The sequence below is a fragment of the Phyllobates terribilis genome, unplaced genomic scaffold (genome assembly GCF_046119375.1).
Source record: "Phyllobates terribilis strain yellow unplaced genomic scaffold, ASM4611937v1 Scaffold_5__5_contigs__length_657084704, whole genome shotgun sequence".
In the NCBI taxonomy this organism is placed as follows: Eukaryota; Metazoa; Chordata; class Amphibia; order Anura; family Dendrobatidae; genus Phyllobates; species Phyllobates terribilis.
Window position 1 is genome coordinate 327,320,663 of NW_027362765.1, and position 12,186 is coordinate 327,332,848.

Here is a 12,186-nt window from a genome sequence, read left to right on the forward strand (position 1 = left end):
AAAATTTGGCGGGATGAGTATGTGGAAATTTTTTCCCTTCTTCCGTTGGAAAAGTTTAACCTGGATAAGGGAAAAAAGGACGACAGTAAGAAAGAGGAGGAAGAAAAGCGCAGGTGGAGGTTGATTCCACAGACGTTTGTTAACTGGTTACAAGCTTTTGCAATAATGGCTAGCGTTATTGGGGAAAAGGCTCCTGATAATTGCTCGGGTTTGTTTTGCTACTTGGACGCTATTGGGGAGGCTCATAGGACTTATGGGGGTCAGGCATGGTTACGGTATGATGAGCAATTTCGTCAGAGGAAGGCAGTTCGCCCGGAGATTAGATGGGATCAAAAGGACATTGGATTGTGGCTGAAGGTTATGGCCCCTGTGAGGTATGGGCAGTCCTTTCACGGGAGCAACAGTAGTGGGAACCAATCAACAGGACATGGGGGAAACAGTCAGGGGGCACAAAGCACTAAGAAAGAGGCTGGAACTTGCTGGCAATTCAACGAGGGCCAATGCAAATATGGGAGCTCCTGTAAATTTAAACATGTGTGCTCCCATTGTAGTGGAGGCTCACACGGAGCATCAAAATGTTTTAAAAAGGGTAAGGTAAAGGCGACAGTGGGTACCGGTCAAAGGGGTGACTCCAGTGAGGGTGCACGTGATGGCCCCCTTTCTAAGTAGGTATCCAGATCAATTGAAAGCTAAGGTTATTTCGGATGTTTTTTTGGAAGGTTTTAGAATACCTCCTCCTGAGCACGAGGTCCCCTTTTCAGTAAAAAATTTGACCTCGGCCTCTCTTCATCCGGATGTGGTCAGTGTGAAATTGGCAAAGGAAATGGAATTGGGTAGGATGGCGGGACCGTTTCAGGACTTACCTAGCAGCAAAGTGATTATTTCACCACTGGGGGTTGTGCCCAAAAAAGAGCGGAATAAGTTTCGTTTGATTCAGCATTTGTCGTACCCGAAGGGGCTCTCGGTGAACGATGGCATTGCACAAGAATTGTGTTCCGTTGAATATACTTCATTTGATGCTGCGGTGCAATGGGTACGGCGATATGGGTCAGGATCGTTGCTAGCAAAAACGGATATCGAGTCGGCTTTTCGGTTGCTGCCAGTTCACCCGGGTAGTATCCCGTTGTTAGGTTGTTTTTGGAATGGGGCATATTATGTGGATAGGTGCTTGCCAATGGGTTGTGCAATTTTGTGTTCTTTGTTTGAAACGTTTAGTACATTTTTGGAATGGGTTGTGAAGGACCTGGCATCAGTTAAGTCAGTCATTCATTATTTAGATGATTTCTTGTTTATAGGCCCTCCGCAATCGTTGTTGTGTAGGAATTTATTAGGTACTATGGTGTGGGTGGCAGAGCATTTTGGCGTACCATTGGCTGAAGAGAAGACAGAAGGCCCTTGCACAACCATAAGTTTTTTGGGCATTGTAATTGATACAGAAAGGATGGAGTGTCGGTTACCGGAGGACAAATTGATTTTGCTCAAGCAGGAGGTTGATAGAGTCGGGAGGCTGCGCAAGGTGACCCTGAGGGAGTTGCAATCGCTGTTGGGGCGACTGAATTTTGCATGCAGGATTATGCCAATGGGCAGAATATTTTGTCGCAGGTTGTCAGGCGCGACAGTAGGAGTGCGGGCCCCCCATCATTTTATTCGGCTAAATAGGGAACACAAGGAGGATTTAAAGGTTTGGAAGTTGTTTTTGGAAAGTTATAACGGCAGGTCATTAATCCAGCAGGAGTTCTTAAGCAACTTTGATTGTGAGATATTTACGGATGCTGCAGGAGGTGCTGGTTATGGGGCCTACTGGAAAGGGCGGTGGAGTGTTGGAGTATGGCCGAGCGAGTGGAAGGAGAAGGGTCTTACGAAGAATTTGGCTTTTTTGGAATTGTTCCCCATTGTTGTTGCAGTTACTATTTGGGGTGAGTGTTTTGCTAACAGGAGAATTCGGTTTCATTGCGACAACATGGTAGTGGTATCTGTCATCAACAGCTTGTCTGCTTCGTCTCCGCCTGTGATTAGGCTGCTGAGGAATCTAGTTCTTTGTTGCCTTAACTTGAACGCTTGGATTACAGCGGTCCATGTTCCAGGTGTGCAAAATTCCATAGCAGATGCCTTGTCTCTTTTTCAGTGGGACCGTTTTCGGGCGCTAGCACCAGAGGCAGAGGACGTGGGACAGGAATGCCCTTCGCATTTGTGGCAGCTGGTTATGGAAGAGCAGGACGTTTAATACAGGAGTCCATCACAAGGCAGACCTGGGCATCATACGAGGCATCGTGGCGAGTATGGCAAAGTTGGTTACTGCAGTGGGGTGAGGTGGAGAGTGATGGTGATAGGGAAATGGCGGTGTTGTTTCTTGTAGGAAAGGCAGCGGAGAGCGGGTGGTCTGTTTCAAAAGTTAGTAAATTTGTTGCAGGATTGGCATTTGGTTTTAGATTACTGGGGTTAAAAGATGTTACAAAATCCTTTTTAGTGAAGCAAGCACTTAGGGGCTTTAGGAGGGGAAGTAAAGTATTAGACAAACGAAGACCGGTGACTTTTAGTATTTTAGAGCAGTTGGGTTTTGCTTTGGATAAGATCTGTTGTTCGGTTTTTGAAGCCACACTGTTTAGGTTGGCTTTTTCATGGGCGTTTTTTGGCGCACTAAGATTAGGCGAGTTGGTGGCACCAAGTAGGAGTAAGGCTGGGGGTTTGTTTGCCGAGGACGTGAGCGGTCGGGATAGGTGCATAGAATTCTGGATTAGGAGGGGGAAGACGGATCAATTGGGCAGAGGCAAGCGAGTGGTACTGGGTGAAGTGGATGGATCGTTTATGTGTCCTAGGAGATGTTTAATGGCTTATTGGCAAGTCTGGTCGGGACGTAAGGGCCCATTATTATGTCATAAAAATGGTGAGTTTTTGTCTCGTTTTCAATTTATTGCAGTGTTTAAGAAAGGGATCATAGAATTGGGCCTTAGCCCTGAGGTTTACGGTTCGCATTCTTTCAGAATTGGTGCGGCGTCAGAAGCGGATGGTTTGGGTTTAAGCAAGGAGGTGATAAAGCGCATCGGGAGGTGGAGTTCAGATCGTTATCTGTCCTATGTACGGCATTAGGTATGCAGGCTTACGTTATTATCTGGTTAAGAAGTGAGTACAATTCTTTGGTTGTCTTTTTGCAGGTGACGTCCCGTTATTAGTCTGGATTCTCGGACACTCTTTCGTTCATTGGGGGGCGCTGCGGGCGGATGCGAGGCCGAACGGTAGGCAAGTGGGTTTTAGCAGGGAGCAAGCGGTGGTTCGGTGGCTGGGTTTTCGAGGGATGGTATGGAGAAGGGTGCTCCCGGAATTCTATAGGGCGACTCGTTTGGACCGGGCGCCGGATATTTTGGTAGTGCATATGGGGGAAAATGATTTGGGGTCTCGGCCAGTTAGGGAATTGATGAGGGATATTCGGATCGATTTTTTAAGATTGTGGACATCTTTTCCGGGGGTGTTAACGGTTTGGTCGGACATTGTACCGAGGAAGAAATGGAGGGAGGCTAGATCAATGAAGGGCATTAACAGGGCACGAGTGAAGTTAAATAGAGCCATAGCAGCATTTGTCTGTCGGAACGGGGGAGTAAGTGTCCGGCATCTTGATCTTGAGGCAGGGGTTGGAGAATTTTGGGCAAAGGATGGAGTACATCTGAACGATGTTGGAATTGATTTGTGGACTTTGGCTATACAGGAAGGGATTGAGAGGGCTATGGCGGTGTTGGGGCGCTCACAAGCCTGAGGTGGTCAGGGCTGTTCGTTTGTGGCGGGGGGTGGGGTTTTTGGAGTTGGCACAGAAGTGTCGGTGGAAAATTATTTGAATTTTATAGGCCGTGGTTTGATTAACCGGGGTGATCTGGCATATGGATTTTTGGGGCTCTGGACGGGGTTTTACCCTGGGAGCTTTGGTGCCCTCGAGCTGGAGATGGACGGCTGAGGGTAACACGGTGGTTCGACTTCGGTTTTTAGTTTTGCCAGATCAATCTTTAACTCCAAGAACCCTCCCTTCTTATTTATTTCATAATAATGTATATATGTTAATGTTGTTTGTTAATAAAATGGCCGCTGTGGCCAAATTTATCCAAAGAAATTACAGGTGCAGTGTTTTTATTTGTAAGTGTGGTAAGATGGGGGTGGAGGCATATGAACGGTGGAACCCGGGTTGGCCGTATACGGTCAAGAAGGGGGCTGGAGGCAGGGCAACCTAGCAGGAAGCCCCACATGACCGGGATGGGCCAGGAGGGTGCAATTTGAATCCCAATAATTGGGATTGGGTAGAGGTCAGGAAAGGCGGGCATTGGGGCGGGGGTGGAGCTGGGGGAAGAGAGGTATAAGAGGGAAAAAGTGCGGGAAACGGACAGTCCAGAGGAGAAGAGCATAAGAAAAAGTACCCACCCACCCACCCTCTTTTTTCCGTTGGTATTTTTTTTGTAGGTTATGGGTAAAAGGATGGTTTGCTTTTTTTATCAGGGACGAATTAAAGGGGCATTTGATGTGGCATAAAGAAGAGTATTTAAAGTTGTGTAAGAAGGTTTGTCGCAGTGGCTTGGCGGGGGGTGGGGTTCTTGGAGTTGGCACAGAAGTGTCGGTGGAAAATTATTTGAATTTTATAGGCCGTGGTTTGATTAACCGGGGTGATCTGGCATATGGTTTTTTGGGGCTCTGGACGGGGTTTTACCCTGGGAGCTTTGGTGCCCTCGAGCTGGAGATGGACGGCTGAGGGTAACACGGTGGTTCGACTTCGGTTTTTAGTTTTGCCAGATCAATCTTTAACTCCAAGAACCCTCCCTTCTTATTTATTTCATAATAATGTATATATGTTAATGTTGTTTGTTAATAAAATGGCCGCTGTGGCCAAATTTATCCAAAGAAATTACAGGTGCAGTGTTTTTATTTGTAAGTGTGGTAAGATGGGGGTGGAGGCATATGAACGGTGGAACCCGGGTTGGCCGTATACGGTCAAGGAAAATAACCTGTACCACGGGATCTGTATAGACAAAACATGCCACCTATATAGTGAGGAGTGACAAACTGGATTCACCGGATCTGTAAATATGATACGTACAGTACAGATCAAAAGTTTGGACACACCTTCTCACACCTTCTTCCAACAATCTTGAAGGAGTTCCCAGAGATGCTTAGCACTTGTTGGCCCTTTTGCCTTCACTCTGCGGTCCAGCTCACCCCAAACCATCTCCATTGGGTTCAGGTCTGGTGACTGTGGAGGCCAGGTCATCTGGTGTAGCACCCCATCACTCTCCCTCTTGGTCAAATAGCCCTTACACAGCCTGGAGGTGTGTTTAGGGTCACTGTCTGGTTGAAAAATAAATGATGGTCCAATTAAACGCAAACCGGATGGAATAGCATGCCGCTGCAAGACGCTGTGGTAGCCATGCTGGCTTAGTATGCCTTCAATTTTGAATAAATCCCCAACAGTGTCACCAGCAAAGCACCCCCACACCATCACACCTCCTCCTCCATGCTTCACGGTGGGAACCAGGCATGTAGAGTCCATCTGTTCACCTTTTCTGCGTCGCACAAAGACACGGTGGTTGGACCAAAAGATCTCAAATTTGGACTCATCAGACTAAAGCACAGATTTACACTGGTCTAATGTCCATTCCTTGTGTTCTTTAGCCCAAACAAATCTCTTCTGCTTGTTGCCTGTGGTTTCCTAGCAGCTATTTTACCATGAAGGCCTGCTGCACAAAGTCTCCTCTTAACAGTTGTTGAAGAGATGAGTCTGCTGCTAGAACTCTGTGTGGCATTGACTTGGTCTCTAATCTGAGCTGCTGGTAACCTGCGATTTCTGAGGCTGGTGACTTGGATAAACTTATCCTCAGAAGCAGAGGTGACTCTTGGTCTTCCTTTCTTGGGGCGGTCTTCATGTGAGCCAGTTTCTTTGTAGCGCTTGATGGTTTTTGCAACTGCACTTGGGGACACTTTCAAAGTTTTCCCAATTTTTCGCACTGGCTGACCGTCATTTCTTAAAGTAATGATGGCCACTCGTTTTTTCTTTACTTAGCTGTGAAGTGAAAACCATTTCCGGTGACTACCTCTTGAAGCTCATCAAGAGAATGCCAAGAGTGTTCAAAGCAGTCATCAAAGCAAAAGGTGGCTACTTTGAAGAACCTAGAATATAAGACATATTTTCAGTTGTTTCACACTTTTTTGTTAAGTATATAATTCCACATGTGTTAATTCATAGTTTTGATGCCTTCAGTGTCAATGTACAATTTTCAAAGTCATGAAAATACAGAAAAATCTTTAAATGAGAAAGTGTGTCCAAACTTTTGGTCCATACTGTATGTTTATTATATTTTGTAATACTGTATTTATCCATATTGCTATGACAAGAGACGATGTCTGTATATTACTAAGGTTTGACTGTATATTATCTTAAATAGCATGGTCCCAAATAATGGCTTCACTTTTTCTGTGGAACTAAGGTTACATATATACCACATTCCAGTATTATTCTTTCCTCCCCTCTATACTTACCTATAATCTTCTGGTGCGCGCATGGCCCCGGCGCGGCCGCGCCTTCCCCGCTGCTGTCTGGCGTCAAGATGCTTGCGGATGCGCAGTCCGACTTTGACTGCCGGGCTTGCGGCGGGGGGGGGGGTGTGGTGTGTACCGGGCGTATGCTCCATATACACAATACTATTGGCTCTAGCCTGACCACGTGACACCTGTGCTTAAAAAGGTCCTGCTAGCACAATGTATTGTCTTCCCTTGAGAAAGCTCTTACTACCTCACGCGAAACGCACGTCGGGAAGCTCAATCCCCCTGGTGCGGCAACAATTTCCAGCTGGGCAAGCAAGATATCATTTGATATATATATACACATACACATATATAGACTAAAGACTTTGTTGACCTGTATTTCTAGTCTTCCCAAGTTTGCTAGAACACTATGTCTGATTACTTCTAGGCATTTCAGGTTAAAGGACTAACTAGCAATTTTATTATAGTGTTTTCTATGTTTATATTTACTCATCCATTTTTGCCTACCCTTTGATCTGGAAATGGTATGCCTATCCCCTACTCTTGCTATGATTGTGTAGCGCCGGCGTCCCTGCCCTCTGCTAGGCAGGGACGCTGTTCCCCTCACCCCTCTGCTCCGAGCCCGGCGTCCTCCTCCCGCTTTGCTGGCAGCGCGCGCTCCTTCCCGGCCACTGTGCTTAGGGCGCGCGCGTGCTCCCTCCCTCTTAAAGGAGCCGCGCGCGCCGTCCTAAGGAGTCCCCGGCCAATGGCCGGAGGACTTCACCATATATAAGGCACCTCCTCCAAAATGGAGGTGCCCGAGCAATGTTGTTGCACTGTTCACTACTCTGCTTCAGCCCTCAGGTCCCGTTGCCAGTTACCTGCCAGATTCCTGCCAGTTTGCTGTCTGATTCCTGCCAGATATTCCGCTTACCTGCCTGCTAGCCTGAGGTCCGACGGTCTGGCTACCGACTCCTGTCAGTCTGTCTAAGGACCAGCTTGCCCGCTCACCTGGGAGCACACCTCTGCTACCTGCCTGCTAGCCTGAGGTCCGACAGTCTGCCCTCCAACTCCTGTCAGTCTGTCTATGGACCAGCTTGCCCGCTCACCTGGGAGCGCACATCTGCTACCTGCCTGCTAGCCTACCTGGAGGCTCCGCCGTCACGTGCTGTGACCATCCGCCTGTCCAGAGACTCCAGCCCGCTCACCTGGGAGCGCTAATCTGCTGCCTGTCTGCTAGTCTTCCTGGAGGCTCCGCCGTCACGTGCTGTGACCACCCGCCTGTCCAGAGACTCCTGCCCGCTCACCTGGAGCGCTCATCTGCTGCCTGTCTGTTGGTCTACCTGGAGGCTCCGCCGTCACATGCTGTGACCACCCGCTTATCCAGTGACTCTCACCTGCTCACCTGGGAGCTCACGTCTACCATCTGCCTGCTAGCCTACCTGGAGGCTCAGCCGTCACAGGTCGTACCAACCCTTTACCCAGAGACTGCCCCGGTCACTTGCCGTGACCTCCTGCCCGTTCATCCAGAGACTGCCCCGGTCACTTGCCATGACCTCCTGCCCGTTCATCCAGAGACTGCCCCGGTCACTTGCCGTGACTTCCTGCCCGTTCATCCAGAGACTGCCCCGGTCACTTGCCGTGACCTCCTGCCCGTTCATCCAGAGACTGCCCCGGTCACTTGCCATGATCTCCTGTCCGTTCACCCAGAGACTGTCCCGGTCACCTGCTGTGACTGCCTGCCCGTCTTCCCTGGTCGCCACCCGCTCCCTTACAAGGACTGCCCCCTTGTATAGTAGCTCAGAGGTTCCGCCTCCCAGACCCGTTACAGTTTGCTCGGGCCATGGAACCCGGTGGCACCCAAGCTCCCTCACTCTTGGACCTGTGTCATGAACTGTCCCGTCAGAGGTCCCAACAGGAGTCCATCCTGGGTCACCTGCGGAATGTCAATTCTCGCCTGGACACTCTGACTGCTCCACCAGCAACCACTGCCCGTGCCATGACTCGCAATCCGGCAGCTCCGCTGCCCACCAATACTATGGTATCCTACCCCGGACCCCGGCTTTCTGCACCTCCTCGCTTCGGAGGCGACTCCGCTCAGGCTCGGGGCTTTATAAATCAGTGCACCCTGCACTTTGAACTCCTGTCCCACCAGTTTAACTCCGACCGGGCCAAAATTGCCTTCATCATGTCCCATCTCACCAGGGAGGCCCTGGCCTGGCTAAATCCTCTATGGGAGAGAGGAGACCCCCTGGTGTCCGACTTGCCTGCCTTTCTCACGGCTTTCTGGAAAGTCTTCGACGAACCCGGACGGAAGACCTCATCCGCATCATCTCTGCTACGCCTCCGTCAGGGAAGTCTCACCGTGGGCCAATATGCCATACAGTTCCGTACCCTTGCCTCGGAGCTGGCCTGGGATAACGACGCTCTGGTGTCTGTCTTCTGGGAGGGTCTGTCCGGCCGTATTAAAGATGAACTCGCCGGTCGAGACATTCCTACCACTCTCGATGACCTAATAACTCTTGCCACCCGGATTGACCTACGGTTCCAGGAGCGTGCCAAAGAAGTCACCCGTGAGAGGAGGTTTCCACGTCTAGCTCCTACTTTTCAGAAACCCGTCACTCCCTCCGTTTCTCCCCAGGTACACTCTCCTGAGCCTATGCAGGTCGACCAGACCAAGATGGTCAAAACCCGGCAGGACTTACGCCGTGCCGAGGGGAGCTGCTTCTACTGTGGCAGTAAGGAGCACCGGATCCGTACCTGCCCGGAGAGGTCGGGAAACACCTGTGTCTAGGTTCGCTCAGAGAGGTCGACCTAGACAAGAATAAATCCTCTCCATCTCTGCTGCTGTCAGTCTCAATTATCTGCGGGGAGAATCGTTATTTCGAACTAGCCCAACTTGACTCTGGAGCGGCCGGGAATCTTATTTCACAGGCCCTGTTAGAAAAATACCGCATTCCCACCAAACCTCTGGCTATACCATTATCTGTCGCTGCTGTGGATGGGGGCCTCTTACCACGTCCCATCCAACTCATCACCGAATCCATAACTCTGCAGGTGGGAATGCTGCATTTTGAGAGCACCTCTTTTCATGTTCTGCCTGGACTCTCTCACGCCCTTTTACTAGGTCTACCTTGGCTCCAGAGACATGCACCCGTGCTTGACTGGCAGACCGGAGAAGTCCTTCGCTGGGGACAGGACTGTCATAAGACTTGTTTGGTTCCTGTTCATCCCGCCCGTCCTTCTCCTACCCCAACTAATCTACCTGGACTTCCGATTCCCTATTGGTCATTTGCTGATGTCTTTAATAAAAAGGAGGCAGAGACATTACCCCCTCATAGACCATACGACTGTCCTATCGACCTGTTACCCGGTACTACGCCTCCCCGTGGGCATATTTACCCATTGTCCGCTGCTGAGACCCGGTCGATGTCCGAATATATTGAGGAGAATTTGGCCAGGGGATTCATCCGGAAATCTACCTCCCCGGCGGGAGCAGGCTTCTTTTTCGTAAAATAGAAGGACGGCTCTCTCCGTCCCTGTATAGACTATAGAGGCCTTAACCAGATCACGGTGAAGAATAAGTACCCCCTTCCGCTCATTCCAGAATTATTTGATCGTCTGAGGGGGGCTAGAATCTTCACCAAACTGGACCTCCGTGGGGCGTACAACCTGGTCCGTATCCGTCAAGGGGATGAATGGAAGACTGCATTCAACACCCGGGACGGCCACTATGAATATCTGGTAATGCCCTTTGGTCTCTGTAACGCTCCTGCCGTCTTTCAAGAGTTGGTCAATGACATCTTCCGGGACCTTCTCTACTCCTGCGTAGTGGTGTACCTGGACGACATCTTGGTCTTCTCTCCGGATCTCCAGACTCACCGGAGGGATGTTCGTCAGGTCCTGCTCAGGCTCAGGCAGAATCACCTCTTCGCTAAATATGAGAAGTGTCTCTTTGAGCAGACCTCGCTTCCGTTTTTGGGCTACATTATTTCTCAGACCGGCCTACGAATGGATCCAGAGAAACTGTCTGCCATCAAGAAATGGCCCCGACCGGAGGGGTTAAAGGCCATTCAGCGGTTCCTGGGCTTCGCCAACTACTACCGCCTCTTCATACCGCACTTCTCTTCCCGGACTGCCCCAATTTCCGCGCTCACCCGTAAGGGCACTAATCCCAGAGAGTGGCCGCCCGAAGCAGAGGAGGCCTTTCTTTCCTTAAAACAGGCCTTCTCTTCCGCCCCGGTGCTGCATCGCCCAGATGGCAACAAGCAGTTCTTCCTGGAGGTTGACGCCTCCTCCTCTGGAGCCGGAGCGGTACTTACCCAAAAATCATCTTCCGGGAGAATGGTAACTTGTGGCTTCTTCTCTAAACTCTTCTCCTCTTCTGAGCGCAACTATTCCATAGGAGATCGAGAGTTATTGGCCATCAAGCTGGCATTGGAGGAGTGGCGTTACCTGCTCGAAGGGGCTCTTCACCCGGTAATAATTTACACTGACCACAAGAACTTGGCTTACCTCCAGCATGCCCAGAGACTTAACCCGCGCCAAGCTCGGTGGTCCTTGTTTTTTGCTCGCTTTGATTTTATTCTTCATTTTCGTCCGGCTGACAAAAACATCAAGGCGGACGCCTTGTCCCGATCCTTTCTGGTGTCTGATCTTGAGGAGGAACCGAAACACATCATCGATCCCACCAGAGTAATGCAGGTGGCTCCCGTGAGTCTAAATCGTCTCCCTCCCGCTAAGACATTCGTATCAGTACCTGATCGGGAGAAGATCCTACACTGGGGTCACTCGTCTAAACTAGCTGGCCACGCCGGTCAGAAAAAGACCCTCCAGCTTATTACCCGGCACTACTGGTGGCCTACCCTGCACAAGAACGTAATAGACTTTGTTTCTGCCTGTGTGTCCTGCGCCCGCAACAAGGTTCCGAAACATCTGCCAGCCGGTCGCCTCCTTCCGCTCCCAGTACCTGCTGCCCCCTGGCAGCATATAGCAATGGACTTTATAACTGATCTCCCCGTCTCTGCCGGTTGTATGGTCATTTGGGTGGTCGCTGACCGCTTTTCCAAGATGGCTCATTTCGTTCCCCTGCCAGGCCTCCCGTCTGCACCCGAGCTGGCTAAAGACTTTTTCCGCCACATCTTCCGTCTTCATGGACTGCCCCTCCACATAGTGTCGGATCGTGGGGTACAGTTCACCTCACGCTTCTGGAGAGCCACTTGTAAATTGCTAGACGTCACCCTGGACTTCTCCTCCGCTTACCACCCACAGTCTAATGGTCAAGTGGAGCGGATCAATCAGAACCTGACCAGTTACCTCCGGCACTTCGTTAATGCCCACCATTCAGACTGGGTGGATCTCCTGCCATGGGCCGAATTTTCTTACAACAATCACGAGAGCGAATCTTCCTCCAAATCCCCGTTTTTTGTTGTCTTCGGTCAGCATCCTCAGATCCCATTTCTCGTCTCCACCTCGGTGGACAATCCGGCTGCGGAATCTCTTGTTAACTCCTTCTGTCATCCGAGCGTATGAAAAGACATGCTGACAAAAAACGTCTGGATCCTCCTCAATTCCGTCCAGGGGATAAGGTCTGGCTCTCGTCCAAGTATGTCCGGCTCAAGGTTCCTTCCTATAAGTTAGGGCCTCGGTTCATCGGTCCTCTGGAGGTCATCAGTCAGATCAACCCGGTGGCCT